Raw genomic sequence first — 15,621 nt, forward strand, 5'->3', positions numbered from 1 at the left:
ACTGGCCTGTAGTTCCCTGGCTTATCTCTACGACCTTTCCTAAATAGTGGAACCACATTAGCTGTTCTCCAGTCCTCTGGCACCTCCATCGTGGCCAGAGAGGAAATAAAAATTTGTGTCAGAGCCCCTGTGATCTCCTCCCTTGCTTCCCTCAGCAGTCTGGGACACAAATCATCTGGACCTGGAGATTTGTCCACTTTTAAGCCTGCCAACACCTCCAATACTTTGTCACTCCCTATATCAATTTGCTTAAGAACCTTGCAGTATCTCTCCCTGGGTTCGATACCTTCATCCTCATTCTCTTGGGTGAAGACAGATGTGAAGTATTCATTCAACACTCTAGTGATGTCCTCTGGCTCCACCCATAGATTGCCCCCTTGGTCCCTTATGGGCCCTACGCTTTCCCTAGTTATACTTTTCCCATTGATATACTTATAGAATATCTTGAGATTCTGCCTACTTTTACCAGCCAAACTTTCTCATGTCCCCTCTTTGCTCTCCTAATTCCCTTCTTAAGCTCCACCCTGCATTTTCTGCACTCCACCAATTCCTCCGCTGATTTGCTTCTCTTGTACCTGCTAAAAGTCTCTCTTTTCCTTCTCATCGTAACCTGAATATCTCTGGTCATCCAAGGTTCTCTGGGCTTGTTACTCCTTCCTATCACTCTAAAGGGAACATGATGAGCTTGTACCTTCCCTATTTCCTTTATTAAACCCCCCCCCTCACTGTTCCTCTGTAGATTTCCCCACAAGTAACTGTTCCCAGTCTATCTTGGCCAGATCCTGCCTTATTTTACTTAAATCCACTCTCCCCCAATCCAAAACATTATTTTGCAACTTGTCGATTTCTTTGTCCATAACAGATGAAGTTCAATATGGAGAAGTGTGAGATAATGCACTTTGGTCGGAAAAACATGGAGAGACAATATAAAATAAGGGATACAATTCTTAAGGGGGTGCAGGAGCAGAAGGATCTGGGTGTCCAAAACAAAAACAGAATTACCTGGAAAAACTCAGCAGGTCTGGCAGCATCGGCAGAGAAGAAAAGAGTTGACGCTTCGAGTCCTCATGACCCTTCAACAGAACTGAGTAATATTAGGAGTGGGGTGAAATATAAGCTGGTTTAAGGTTGGGGGGGGTGGGTGGTGTGGTTGTAGGGACAAGCAAGCAGTGATAGGAGCAGATAACCAAAAGATGTCACAGACAAAGGAACAAAGAGGTGTTGAAGGTAGTGATATTATCTAAATGAATGTGCTAATTAAGAATGGATGGCAGGGCACTCAAGGTACGGCTCTAGTGGGGGTGGGGTGGAAAGACTAGCCCGGCATACAAGATTTAAAAATAATGGAAATAGGTGGGAAAAGAAAAATCTATATAAATTATTGGAAAAAACAAAAGGAAGGGGGAAGAAATGGAAAGGGGGTGGGGATGGAGGAGGGAGTTCAAGATCTAAAGTTGTTGAATTCAATATTCAGTCCGGAAGGCTGCAAAGTGCCTAGTCGGAAGATGAGGTGCTGTTCCTCCAGTTTGCGTTGGGCTTCATTGGAATAATGCAGCAAGCCAAGGACAGACATGTGGGCAAGAGAGCAGGGTGGAGAGTTAAAATGGCAAACGACAGGGAGGTTTGGCTCTTTCTTGCGGACAGACCGCAGGTGTTCTGCAAAGCGATTGCCCAGTTTATGTTTGGTCTCTCCAATTGAAGTTGGCAGGACTGGTGGAGATAACAGTTAATAAAGCATACAGTATCCTGGGCTTTATTAATAGGAGCATGGAGAACAAGGACAGGGAGGTTATGCTGAGCTTATATAAGACACTAATTAGACCTCAGCTGGAGTATTGTGTACTGTTCTGGGCTGAGAGAGCGTGCTGAAGAGGTTTACAAGAATGGTTCCAGGGATGAGAAACTTCAGTTATGAAGATAGATTGGAGAGGTTGGGACTGTTTTCCTTGGAGAGGAGAAGGCTAAGAGGGGACTTGATAGAGGTGTTCAAAATTATGTGGGGGCGAGATAAAGCGGATTGGGAGAAGCTGTTCCTACTCGTAAAAGGATGGAGAATGAGAGAGCACAGGTTTAAAGTGACTTTCAAAAGAAGCAAAAGCAGTGTGAGAAAAACCTTTTTCACATGGGGAGTGGTTCGAGTCTGGAACGCACTGCCTGGATGTGTGGAGGAGGCAGGATCAATCAAGCCATCCAAGAGGGCATTTGTGCAAGAGTACGGGGAAAAGCCAGGAGAATGGCACTGAGTCATAATGCTCATTCGGTGGGCAGTGCAGACACGATGGGCTGAATGACCACCTTCTGCACCATAACACTTCTGTGATTCTGTTGGCTGAAATCCAAGGAGAACACCACAGATGCTACAAACCTCAGGGTGGGTACAGACTGGATCTTGGATGGATGGGAGATCGTATTTCAGGGTGGAGATCGGGTCATTTCGGGGCAGGGATTGAGTATCGGAGAACTAATGAGTATCGGGGAAAGGGAGGTCATCTTTTTGGGTGGAGGGTAGATCAAGTTGGGGGTCGGGGGGGACATTCGTAATTCAGCAGTGGGAGATCAGATATTGGGGAGATCCAGTCTCAGAGGGAGATCAGGTCTTCGGGACGAGATCTGGTCTTGGTGAGGTGGGGGAATAGATCAGGCCCCATGGGAGTGATCAGCTACACGGAGGAATGACTGGACCTGGAGAGGTTGGGTCTCAGGATAGAGATCAGGTCTCGAGGAGGGGATCTGGCCTCGGTGAGGGGGGTGGAATAGATCGGGCTTTTGTGGGAAGAACAGCTACCCAGATTGCTGATTGGATACCTGGAGAGGTTGGGTCTTGGGATGGAGTTTGATTCTTGGGTCTGGGGGTAGGAAATTAGGTTGGGGCAGGGGGGGAAGGGAAAAAACTCAAACATTGATCTGTCTGCTCTTGCTTGAATAGCTGCATAGCTAGCTTTTTACCAAGTAACTGTAGCATGTTAGCTTGGCCTGTCAGTCCGTAAGGAGCTTTAGGGCCCAAATTGATCTTATCATTACACAATTTCAATATTAGCACAATTTCCAGCAGAGATCACGGTATAGCCGCTAGGAATGAGTACTCTGATATTTCCCTCTTAGCCCAGAGCAATTTTTTCACTCTACAGGCCATTTTGGTTATATTCATGATGCCTTCTAAGCATCTTAAACATGTAACATTGTCTTGTTAGAGACTCCACTGGGCACTGACCTTGCCAGAACAGTCAGAACTGGTGATGCAACAAACATTCGAGAATCCATCAAGCAGATTTTGGGGGGGAACGCAGGTTAAGTTGGCACCAGAAAGACTCTGATGCCAATCAAGAAGTGATAGCTGAAGTTACAGCAAAACATCTAATTGCATATCATCAATTGTGTCCACCAGTCTGCTGTGCGACTTGCTTTCCAGTCCCTCCTGGCCACTCCCTATCTCTGTATTCTCCCCCAGCCCCACAGTCCCTCCTGGCCACTCCCTATCTCTGTACTCTCCCCCAGCCCCACAACGCTCCAAAATCTTTGTTTTCCTCCAATTCTGCATCCCCGATTTCCTTCACTCCACCATTGGCGAACGTGCCTTCAGCAGCCTGAGCTGTAAGCTCTAGAATTCCCTCCTTAGGCTTTCCACGCCTGTCTCTCTCTCTCTCTCTCCTCCTTTAAGCTGCTCTTTCAAACCTACTTCTCTGAGCAAACTTTTGGTCCAACTGTCCCAGTAGCTTCTTACGTGTTCAATTTACAGGTACTTATACAAATACAAATTATTGTTGTGGGGATAAACAATAAGGATCAACACTTCATTAAAGTACAATATCACATATACAATTGCCTTTTACTTATTGGTTCAACACTCAGATTGTTAGTGGCTGTGATTTACTATTGTGATGCCTTTTTGTGGAATAAATTTAATTTTTGTTACTCGTAATTATGCAAGAAACTTTCTTTCTTGCAATGTCCACACCTAAGACATTGGCGAAAGTAACTTCCCATGCTATTGTTAAGACTCTTGTTCTGCTACAGGTACCGATTTATGGTGGGGAACCATCTAGGAGTAAGGCAGAGGAGCTGGAGCCTAGTTATATCTTTTGCTCTTTAGTCAGAGAAATTGGTGCCCTGAGCATGTGTGGTTCTAACACCCGAGTGCCATTTCAATTTTAATGCAACATAGAGAAAAATTCAGGTCCCTACCATCATTGAAAATGCAAATTGAAGCCACTCTGAGTCCAACAAGTCCAAATAGTTCCTTTCAAGAGATTCAAAAGGGTTAGAAATATATTTGAAAAGGAAAACATGCAGGAATACTAGAAAAGAGCAAGGGAATAGGACTAATTGAATAGCTCTTTCAATGAGCCAGCACATGCATGATTGGCCAAATGGTGTCCTTCTGTGCTGTGTGATTCTGTGCTTCTGCAGTTGACGGCCTGGACACTCAATAATACTTCACATGACACCAGTTACAGTGTAGCTGGTCTGAAAGCCAAGTGACAAGAAACTAGCTACTGTAAATTGAATTAAATTCAATCTACTCCACACCAAAGATACACAATAAAAATTGTGCAGACAAAAAGTTGCAACTATGAAGTCTAAATAGTTTATTTATGAACTTGTTATCAGGACAACTGCATTAGGATTGAGAGCCAGTACCTTAACTTGGTACTTCAGTGTCTAACTGATCTGACAACACATCTAACTACAATTCAAATGCTACCATTTATAAAGGTAAGAAAGACCATCACTCATGAGGTACCGAATCATTGTCCATGTACACACAGTAAAAGTGCCATTAAAGGGCATAACAGTAAATAAAACTGTAAAGCGGCATACTGATAAAGTTGTGTATTAAATCCCAGGGTCTGGTAACTCCACTGAAGGATCACTACTGCCTTTATTAAAATGTCTTGGTAAAATGTTTTTCCATGTGTGGAGAAGGAGAAATCTCAAAAGCTACGGGCCACCCTGTGTTGCAACCGTGTCACATTAAAGTTATCCAGTAAGGTTTATGCCATTGCGTAGGGTTTTAGTAATGGAAGTCAAAAAATAATACTAAATGACAGTGTACCTTTAAACTGGTACCAGAAAGGGGAAGTCTCTCTGAATTTATCAGATTATGCAATGATTGACTAAAGATAGAAGTATATTCATATGCTAAATGTGTCATCACTCAAATGAGCATTGAAAACAATGGAAATTGGATGACTGAATATAGTTACACAGGAGTTATATCCTAGTTGGTGAGGAAGTATCAAATGGCAAACCGATCATTTTAAAATACACAATAAATTTTACTTTACACAGGGCAAGTGAGAACAATAAGCAGCCTGAGATTTCCGAAGCCACAACAACTCTTTTTGAGGCAGACACAGAGAGGTTGTGATTTTAAATTCTTTCTCACTGAAAAAGATTTAAATATAAGTTATTCTAAAGTGTTTTCTGCCTAAAAGCTGCCAAAACAATACTGAATGAGTCACCGGTATGCCCCGCATCCCTTTTTTGGCCACACAAGTAGGTGCAAAGCGTACCAATTCAGCAGTGGGAAGCTAGCTCCCAATTTGTGCAGGTATTGATTTTGCTGCTAAATTCGTGTGGCACGTTTTTGAGGCAGATGTCCAAAAAATGTGGTAGGCTTTTTTTAAGTACGTAAATTAGAGGTCTAACACCCATTAAAGGACCCCTTTCTCGTGGACAACAGCAGGACAGGCTTCAGGCCTACCCCACTTAGTCTTCTTAAGTAGCCCCCAGTTTGGCCAGCTCCATATAAAGTCCGAAAATATTTATAAAAAACCTGTCTGGTGGACCTGGGAGGAACACAGGAGTGATCACACACTTCATAGGAATTGTGACCTGTCCCTTCAATGTGGCCTGCTCAGGATGAGGGTTGCTGATGTCATTGGTCGTTGCCTGTGCCAGCGTGATCAGTTACGAGGGGTGAACAGTGAAATTGATCCTCGTGCATCTTTGGGGTTATGCTGACCACTCAGTGAACGGGTCAGGGTAAAGACTACCCCATTAGCTTTCTGGGACAGCACCATATTCCATAGATAAATGAACAGAAAAGGAAGTCACTTCACTCAGACCACATACAATCAGAGATTCACTGGCAACGTATTGCCATTCAGGAAGCTATCTAGCACTTTGGTGCTGACAAACTTGATCTCTGTGGGCCAAATAAGTAAGGAAAGGGAATTAGCCACCGTCCACGAGGGACCATTGTCATCTCTCCATTAGAGAGAGAGAGAGACAATTGGTTATACAGCTTCAGGGGCACCACTCTGCATCTAGGGTGGGCAAGGTGAGGAGGCAGGTCTCCATGAGCTACCACAATCGGAACAGGGATTGAACCCATGCTGTTGGCATTATTCTGCACCACACTCTAACCATCTAGCCAACTGAGCTCACCGACCAAGAGAGAGAATTTTGAAGATTAGGTCAAATACTGAGAAATTGCTGTGGGACTCCCTCTGTCCAGGGATCAGGGAGGGGTCAGGCTTTTATATTAAGTAAAAGTCATAGCTGAAGCTTTCCATAAAGAACACATTGGGGGTGCAATTTGTTTTCGATGGGGACAGGTAATGAGAAATCAGGCAGGGGCTATCAATGGAGATCAATCCAATCAACTCCCAAAGTTGATTTTTACCCCTGTGTGCTCTTTATTTTTGTTAAAGCACCTGAGCAGGAGTTATACTGATGTCAGCTAATGTCTCCCACCATATTCAGCACTCTGCAGGTTTTGCCTGAGTGGAATTATACAGCATGTGAATCAAACAAATTGCTGCCTCACCTAACATTAACGTCGTCTGTTTCCAGAGACCTTTAAAGAATATATGTGTGGAAGGTGGAGAGATCTGGTCCAGAAAATACAGCAGCTTCATTTTACACCCTTATGTCCCTTAGGCAGCACCTTCCAAACCCCCAAAGACAACCTTCTAGAAGGGCAAGGGCAGCAGATAGATGGGAACACCACCAACTGGAAGTTCCCCTCCAAGCCATTCACCATCCTGACTTGGAAATATATCGCCATTCCTTCACTGTCACTGGATCAAAATCCTGGAACTCCCTCCCTAACAGCACTGTGGGTGTACCTACACCACATGGACTGCAGCGGTTCAAAAAGACAGCTCAGCACCACCTTCTCAAGGGCAATTAGGGATGGGCAATAAATGCTGGCCTAGCCAGCAACACCAACATCCTGTAAATGAATAAAAGAAAAACCCCACTAGTTATAGGCCAGTGGGAGTCAATGTGTAACCTACAAATGACCAGGGCACTTAATCAATTGAGTGAGGCCAGTCCTGAATTTGGAACAAGTACCTCATAGGGAAACTGGATAAGAGCATAGGAGAGATAAGGAATAGAAGCAGGTAAAGGCCATATAGCTCCTTGATCCTGCTACACCATTTAATAAGGTAATGGTTGATTCTTGACCTCAACCAATTTCCTGCCCAATCTCCGTATTCCTCTGTTCCCTTAGTGCCCAAAAATCTATCAATCTCAGGGCCTTGAATATATTCAATGCCTGAGCATCCACTAGCTTCTGGGATGGACAGAGAATAAGTTATCCCAGGCCATCTCTATTGGCTTGTACCTTAACACCATGAATCATTTTTAATTTACAAAACTCTGTGACTTTATAAATATTTCAAAACTAGACCAGAAGCTGCTGACCCAAAGCCCAGACATCTGGACAACTTTTTTTGCCCTAGATTTGAAGCATATCCTAGCTTTGCCAAACTGTTCCTAAATTCCTTCAGACTCGGCCAGGTGATCATTTTTTCCTGATCTTTGCGTTCTTTTGAAAGTCTTTTCAGTTGCTGCATTTGACTGGAGTTGGATTGTTTTCCATCTTCAATAGCCATTCACACCCTGATTTTGGTCCTAGTTCACTCATTGACAAATGCCAGCAGCGTCTTCAATCTTGACAATCTGTATTGCTGTCCAGTGAACCAGAGGCCAGCGTTAACATGAATCAATTTGTTCATACCTCATCACCAAGGGACAACATGGAGCAGTGTGCAGAATGCGATCACAATGTCTAACATCTGAAGCATGGCATTTAATTTCATTGTGAAATCCTACACATCTGTACTGCAGTTCACTTAGTGTTCCCAGCCATCCAGGATTGTTTGGAATTTCCAGAGATTAAAGATTCATCTCCTAGACGCTGCTTCAAGCAAGACAGGGGGAAAATCATGGGGACAATAAAAAATTATTTTTTTAAATTTTCTTCAAAGACTTTTATTTATTAGGTATAAAAAAATTTATATATGGGGAAAAAAAGCTGTTGACCGACGGTGGAGAATCACCCAATCGGGAAATGAAGAGTCTATGCACTTTCTAATTGGTGTAGGAAGATGGTTACTGTGAAAATGAACAAGCTGGGTGACTAATGGCCAGGTGGTTAGAGGTGGGCAGTCATGTCAGGAAACTACCAGGAATTGTCTAGTCAGAATTGGCGATCCTAAACTCATTGCTAAACACAAAAACAAGAACTTAAGAATTAGGTGGAGGCATAGGCCATTCAGCCCCTGGATCCTGCTCCACCGTTCGATAAGATCATGGCTGATCAGATTGTGGACTTAACTCCACTTTCCTGTCTTCTCCACATAACCCTTGACTCCATTATCGATCAAAAATTTACCTAACTCAGCCTTGAATGTATTTGATTACCCAACCTCCACTGGTCTCTGGGGAAGAGAATTCCACAGACTAAAGAAAATATTTCTCCTCATCTGAGTCTTAAATGGATGACCCCTAATTTTGAAACTGCTTCTCCTGGTTCTAGACTCCCCGTCAGGGGGAAACCATCCTCACAGTATCCACACTGCCAAGTCCCCTCAGGACTTGTTCCAATAAGATCACTTTTCATTCTTCTAAATTCCAATGGGTATAGGACCAACCTGCTCCAATTTTTCTCGTACGATAACCTCTTCATCCCAGGAATGAGTTCAGTGAACCTCTTCTGAACTGTTTCTAAAGCAATTATTTCCTTTCATAAGTAAGGAGACCTAAACTGTACACAGTAATCCAAAAGCAGTCTCAGCTAAGGCCCTGTACAGCTGTAGCAACACTTCCCTACATTTATACTCGGTTCCCTTTGCAATAAACGCCAACATTCCATTTGCTTTCCTAACTACATGCTGCACCTGCATACTAACTTTTTTGTGATTCATGTACTAAGGCGCCCAGATCCCTCGCTCTTCACTTAAATGATATAATTCATTTCTATTCTTCATGCCAAAGTGGACAAACACACATTTTCCCACATTATACACCATCTGCCAAATTTTTGCCCACCCACTAAACCTATCTAAATCCTTTAGGAGACTCTTGGGGCTGGATTTTTGCAGAAGCGTGCAGACTCCATGAATCTTAAAAAAATGGTGGGTGGGAGCCCATTCTCAGATTCCCAGCCTTATTTCTGGTGCTTCCAATTTTTATCAGCATAGGTAAAGGTGCAGATCCTGAGCCCCAAGAGAAAGAGCTGTCAACCGAGCAATGTTTTCCCTTGGGTGCAGCTGTTTCAACAGGCTAATGGATGTCTGAGCTCTCAGCGAAGAATGCATAATCCAGAATAACCATTGTCTGATCGACAACTCTTTTTCGTGGATCTATTTTGTCAATTATACAATGTGCTTGTACTTTCTGTTGCTGATACTTTAAGGGTCTGAATGATTGACACTTTTATAGGGCTGTAGTAAAAGCAGTGTTGTTAAGAAAATTATGAATGAATGACTTTTTTGAAGCTTTTCCACACATGACATTGTTACTATAGGGTTCATTGGCTCTGTAAGTATCCTAGGTGATTGGGCATGAAAGTACCATTGGTTGAAATGGAGGGTATGTGGGACCATTATGGGTGTGTGGAGGAGCAAAGGTTGGCAAGGAGGATATGAGAGGCCGTTGGGGATGGGTGGATGGTGCATTGGTTGGAATGGAGGGTATGAGGGGCCATTGGGAATGGGTGGAGGGGTATTAGTTGGCATGGACTGGGCATAGGAATGTGTGGGAATGTGAGAAGGGTGTGAGGGGTGAGGGCTAGATGGCTGTTTTGTGTTTTACTCATTTTATTACAAATGAGACTAAGTCCCAAATCACAAAGGCAGTCCTTTAAACCAGCCCCTGTGACTGCCTCCAAGATGAAAATCCCACCTTTGCAGGCACTCTCTCCTAAGATGGATGCACTGATTTCAGAAATTTCCCGACTCCGACTTCCTGCTCAAGGATGAAAATCCAGCCCATTGTGCTCTCTTGACATTTAACTTTCTGACCTACTTTGCTGTCATCGGCAAATTTAACTACCATCCATTCAGTCCCTTCATCCAAGTCATTGATATAGATTGTAAATGATTGAGGCCACAGCACTGATTCCTCTTAACCAATCCTCCATCATGCTAATATGTGACTCCCTACACCATGAGCTCTTATTTTGTGTAGTAACATTTGATGTGGCACCTTATCAAATGCCTTTTGGAAAACCAAGTACATCACATCCACAGGTTCTCCTTTATCCACCTTGCTCATTATTTCCTCAAAGACCTCTAAAAAGTGGCAGAGGTGGGTGCCTCACTTCATCCAGTGTGGTAACACAAACGATCCTGGAGAAGCTGACAGGAGCCATGGGGAGAGTTTGCTTTTCTTTGTGAAGGGCAGGGCACCCTGGAATTTGATACCATCATTAACTTCCTTAGTTAGCCACAGATGGTGCAACCTTCTCATAGAATCTTTCTTTCTCCATGGAATGTATCTTTGCTGAGCATTATGAAATATCTCCTTTAGCGCCTGCCACTGCTTCTCTATTGTCCTACCTTTTAACCTATTTTTCAAGTTCAGTTTAGCCAACTCTGTCTTCATACCCTTGGCAATTATCTTTAAGTTTAAAACACTAGTCTTAGACCCACGCTTCTCACACTCAAACTGAATGTGGAATTCTGTCATGTTATGATCACAATTGACTAGAGGCTATTTACGATAGGTCATTAATTAATGCTTTGCACATTACCAGGTCTAAAATAGCCTGCTCGGTGGTTGGGACTAGAATGTACAGCAGTATAACCATTGTTATGCGATCTATAAACTACTTCCACAAGTGACTTCTTACCTTTACACTTTCTTATCTCTACCCATACTGACTCTACATCTTGATCTTCTGAACTAAGGTCATCTCTCACTATTGTACTAATCTTATCCTGAACCAACAGAGCTTCTCCACCACTTTTTCTTATCTTCCTGTCCTTCCAAAATGTCAAATATCCTTAAACATTTAGGTCCCAGCCTTGGTACTTTGCAACCGTAGGTGGAATTTTCCGGCCCTGTTGGCATCGGACATCATGGTGGGCATGAGCGGACAATATGGCAGGAAGGCTAAAAATCGGTTTCGCGATACCATGAAACCAGTTTGCAATTGTCCACTCTGCCCGTCAATGGCAGGCGACCTTTCCCACCACCACACATCAGGGACAGCATTTTAATACATCTGTGTATCATTATAAACGCTGCTCACCAGAATCATCATCACCCTACATCAAATTTACCGCTCACGATGATGGGAAAACACACCAATGCAGAACACATCTTGACCAATGTGATGTGCAGTCATTGGGACTTACTGCCAGGCCTTTGCTCATATCGTGGACATCTGGGGAGCTGAAGATGCTGGACCCCCATGGCTACCGGACCCTGGAGGACCATGTGCATTGCATGCCGGGTGGATTCTCATGGACATGGTTCTGCCGCAAAGCAGCTCAGAGAAGCTGGAAGGTCACCATTGAGGGTCTGCTTTGGGACATCAGTTTCTTAGCCATGGTCTGTTACATAAGATTGTCGAGAGGAATGTCCAACTGTGAGTGGGAGATGAAGTTGTACTGGGGGGTGGCGGGGGGGGGGGGGGGGGAGTGGGAGAGGAAGGTCTAAATTTGACTCGAGGAGGAAGGTGTACCAGGAGCGAGGTGAGATTGGGAAGGTGGGGGAGCGATTGTGTCAGGGGTGGGTGAGGTTGGGAGGCGGGGAGGGAGTATGGGGGGAGAAGGGTATAACGGGGTAGAATCCTGAACAGGTAGGTGTAAGAGGGGGAGGAAGGTCTAAGGGAAGGAGTTTGGAGGAGGACAGGACTTCGGGGGAGGAAAGAGTTCGGAGGGTGGGAAGAGTTCAGAGTTAGGAAGGAGTTTGGAGGGGGTAGGAGTTCAGGGTGGGGGTAAAGAGTCCGGGGAAGAAGGAGTAAGAGGAGAGGAATGAGTAAGAGGGGAGGAAGGCGTAAGTGGGGGGAAGTCCAGGTGAACATGAAAGGAAGGGGTTTGTGGAGTCAATGACTGCTTCCTGGGGAGTGAAATGAGGGTGGGCATGGTGGGAGTAAATGGTGAGAATGAGAGTAAGCCACTAGGTTGGGAGGGTGAAGGTGGAATGGTGGTGGTAGAAGGGATGGCGAGGGTGATTGGTGGGGACTCAGAGGCAGACGCAGACTCCAGGGGTGGGAAGGGGGAGGTCGGGAGGTCAATGTGAATGGGAACAGGCTTCTTGGGAAGATAGGGAACGTGCATGTTCACCTGGACATCCCAGAAAGAATAGGGTTCCAGCTGGTAGGTGATGATGGGGAGGTGGAAGGTGATGCCAGGGGTTCAACAGTGATGGGGGAAAGGTCATGGGTGACTGGGGGAGGGGGGAGAATGGGGAAGCTGAAGACTTACTTCACTACAACCATCTTCCAAAATCGAAAGTAAAAGGAGCCTCGTTTGAGCGGGAACAGGTGCTGTATGGGAGTGGGCGGGAGGAGGTACAGGGCAACTCAGATGGAGAACTAGAAGAGAACCCCAGCAGGCAGCATTGAAAATGCATGAGACAGTGTGATGGAGGAAGGCTCTGTGTGCGTGGGGGAGAGCTTGCACGTGACTCTGAAAGGCCCTGCCACACATACACATTTATCTCCCCAGGATCACTTGTGGGCCAGCTACATGCAGCTGAACTGCTGGTGGGTGTGGGGGAATGCAGAGGGTGGACTTGCAAAGCCTGTAAATGAAGCTAAAAGACACCATTGCTCATTATTCGGTGAAAGTGAATATATTTTCAGATTATAAAGTGACAAAACATGTTCACCGATGCAACCACTTTGATCAGAAACTCTTAACTTTTCTAGCCCTATCACTTCTTCTAGGTGCTACCCTGACATCTGCAGCTGGGATGGAGACAGCCTGTGCGATGGTTGCCCTGTTGTCTTTGAATGAGTTCAACATGGGTCCTCTGGAGAGTCGAGGCCTTGGGGTGCCCCGGCTTCCTTTGGCTGTCCTCCTGTGGGCCAGCTACTCCCTCTGTGGTGACAGAGGATGACATTGAAGGGGTCACAGGCAAAGGGAACTCGGAGGGAGAGGACACACGATGGGCAGTGAGTGGGGGTGGGGCCCGCTTGCCGACACATAAAATGATGCGCGGTGACATCAGGCGGAACTCCCGATGTCATCGCGCCCCATTTAAGTTTTCAGGAAGGTGGGGGTGCAGTAAAATCAGCTGCGCGCCCTCTGACCTGTCAATGGCCAATGGAGGCCATTGACAGAGTAATTAAACTAATTAATGGACCTGCCCGTCCAACCTTAAAGCTGGTGGGAAGGCCAGGAGGCCCGGCGGGAATTAGATAAAGCATCAAACCCCATCCACAGGCGGGTTGAGGTTTAAGGTAGGCTTTTTTAAAAATTTTAATGAAGTTTTTTAAAAAATTATTGTCAAGTCCCAATTCATGCGACAGTGTCACGTGAGGGGATTTGTCAGGGAAATTCTTTTCCTATTTTTAATATTTTTGGCAGTAGAGGCGATCTCCCTGAGGCTGCACTTAGCCTCAGAGAGATGAGTGCGCTCTTTTGTGCACATGCGTGAACGATGCACTCTCGGGTTTAGGGGGTCCCCCTCCCCACCTGCACAGGGAGCGCATAGCGCTTCCATGCGGATGTCATGCTGGGCGGGCCTTAAATGGCCCGCCCGTGTAAAATGGCGGCGCGCCTTTGATTGGGGGCGCCAATCAGTGGCATGCCTCTGCCCGCCCGCACTTCAACTTCTCCCCCCCGACACCCGCCCCCGCCCCTGTTAGGAGGCAAATCCTGCTCTATGGGATTTCTGAGTGGATGACCCAGGGGTGTCCAGCTGCCCCTCTTCCTTCCTTTGGTGCCCGAGAGACCCGGCCTGATTCCTTGAGGGGAAGGAGCAGCTGGAGTGACATCGAGGTGCCCTGTTTCCCTCTCGCGTTGCCACTGTAGGAATTGCCACCGGCTACCGCGATGGAGGGCAGGTCTGCAGACATCTCCGTGTTCTGCTGGGCCAGGGTTTCCATCGCATCCTCCATCCTCCTCATGGAGACCTCCGTACACGGACACGTGGGCACCACTTCATCAGAGAGCAGGTGGATGCACTGCTCCGACTCGCGTACCACTCTGTTAATGGCTTCCAATAGCTCTGTGTAATGTTCCCCCACCTTCTGCTGACTCTCCACAATGAGTTGGAAAGCTTATCATCTGACTCGAACCTCACAGATGCCTCTTCCCCAGCACTGGGGAGCTCAGCTAAACCTGCATCCTGCTGCGGAGACGTGTCCATGTGGTGACCACCAGATTGTGAACCCGAGCCTGCTCTAGATCTAGGCCCCGCCGCGGTGTGTGTCTCTGCGCTGGTGGAGGGTGTGGGTAAGCGCTGTGATGGGTCTCCCAGGCTGCTTATTTCCAGCTCTTCAATAGAGGAGTGTCCTCTTGGCTGGAGGTGAGGACCTGGATGGACCTGAGGGACTGTCTGGCTGAGGGTATCAGGCACTTGGAAGAGCTCCCTGTGAACCAAAGTAGAGATAATTAGTGTGTGGCAGCAGAGTCAAAATCAGGAGAGAGAGAGCACTCACAGTTGTGTTGAGAGAGGGATGATATATTGCAGGATCCATATGTGGGTGTCCACCACTGACCTGACCGTCGCTCTAGGCACAATCCACCTCCTCACCTGTCAGCACGATGGCACGCTCCTCAAAATGAGTGAGGGGCCTAATGTGGACCACTACGCTCCCCCACCACCACCACCCCCCCTACCCCAGGTCTGGCACCTCTCCTTGCTGTTCTGAGCCAGCTTCTCCTGCATGAAAATAGATGCAGAGAGTGAGAGCAGGACACATGACACTGTGTGGGATGTTTGTGTGGTGAATGGGGTCATGGACAGGATGAGGACACGAGCTCCAGAGGATATGAGCCTGATGGAGATGTGAGGGTGTGTGTGAGAGTTAGTGGTGTTGTCTCTCGAGGTGTGAGATCCCTGTGGATGTGTGTGGGTTTGGGAGAGTGAGAGTTCAGAGCTATGAGATGGTTGACTTACTCTGAAGGAACAGATGAGATCATTCATCCCCTTCCTGCACTGGAGAGCAAACCTCTTGTGGGCAGCACTGGCACTGACCACTGCTCGCACCACCTCCCAAGCCAGGTTGGTGATGTTGCTGCCCCTCCTGTGACCAGAGCGGCGGGTCTCCACAGTATCCAAAAGGCGTTCCAGGGACGCGTCACTGAATCAGGGGCCTGCAGTCTGCTTGCCTTTCAGGGCCATACCTTCTGTGCTGCAGTCCCGAGCTGGGGTCTCCGAGAGCTGTGAACACAGATGCACTTTCAATATGGCGGCCGGCGTGAG

Source organism: Carcharodon carcharias, chromosome 9 (genome assembly GCF_017639515.1).
Source record: "Carcharodon carcharias isolate sCarCar2 chromosome 9, sCarCar2.pri, whole genome shotgun sequence".
In the NCBI taxonomy this organism is placed as follows: Eukaryota; Metazoa; Chordata; class Chondrichthyes; order Lamniformes; family Lamnidae; genus Carcharodon; species Carcharodon carcharias.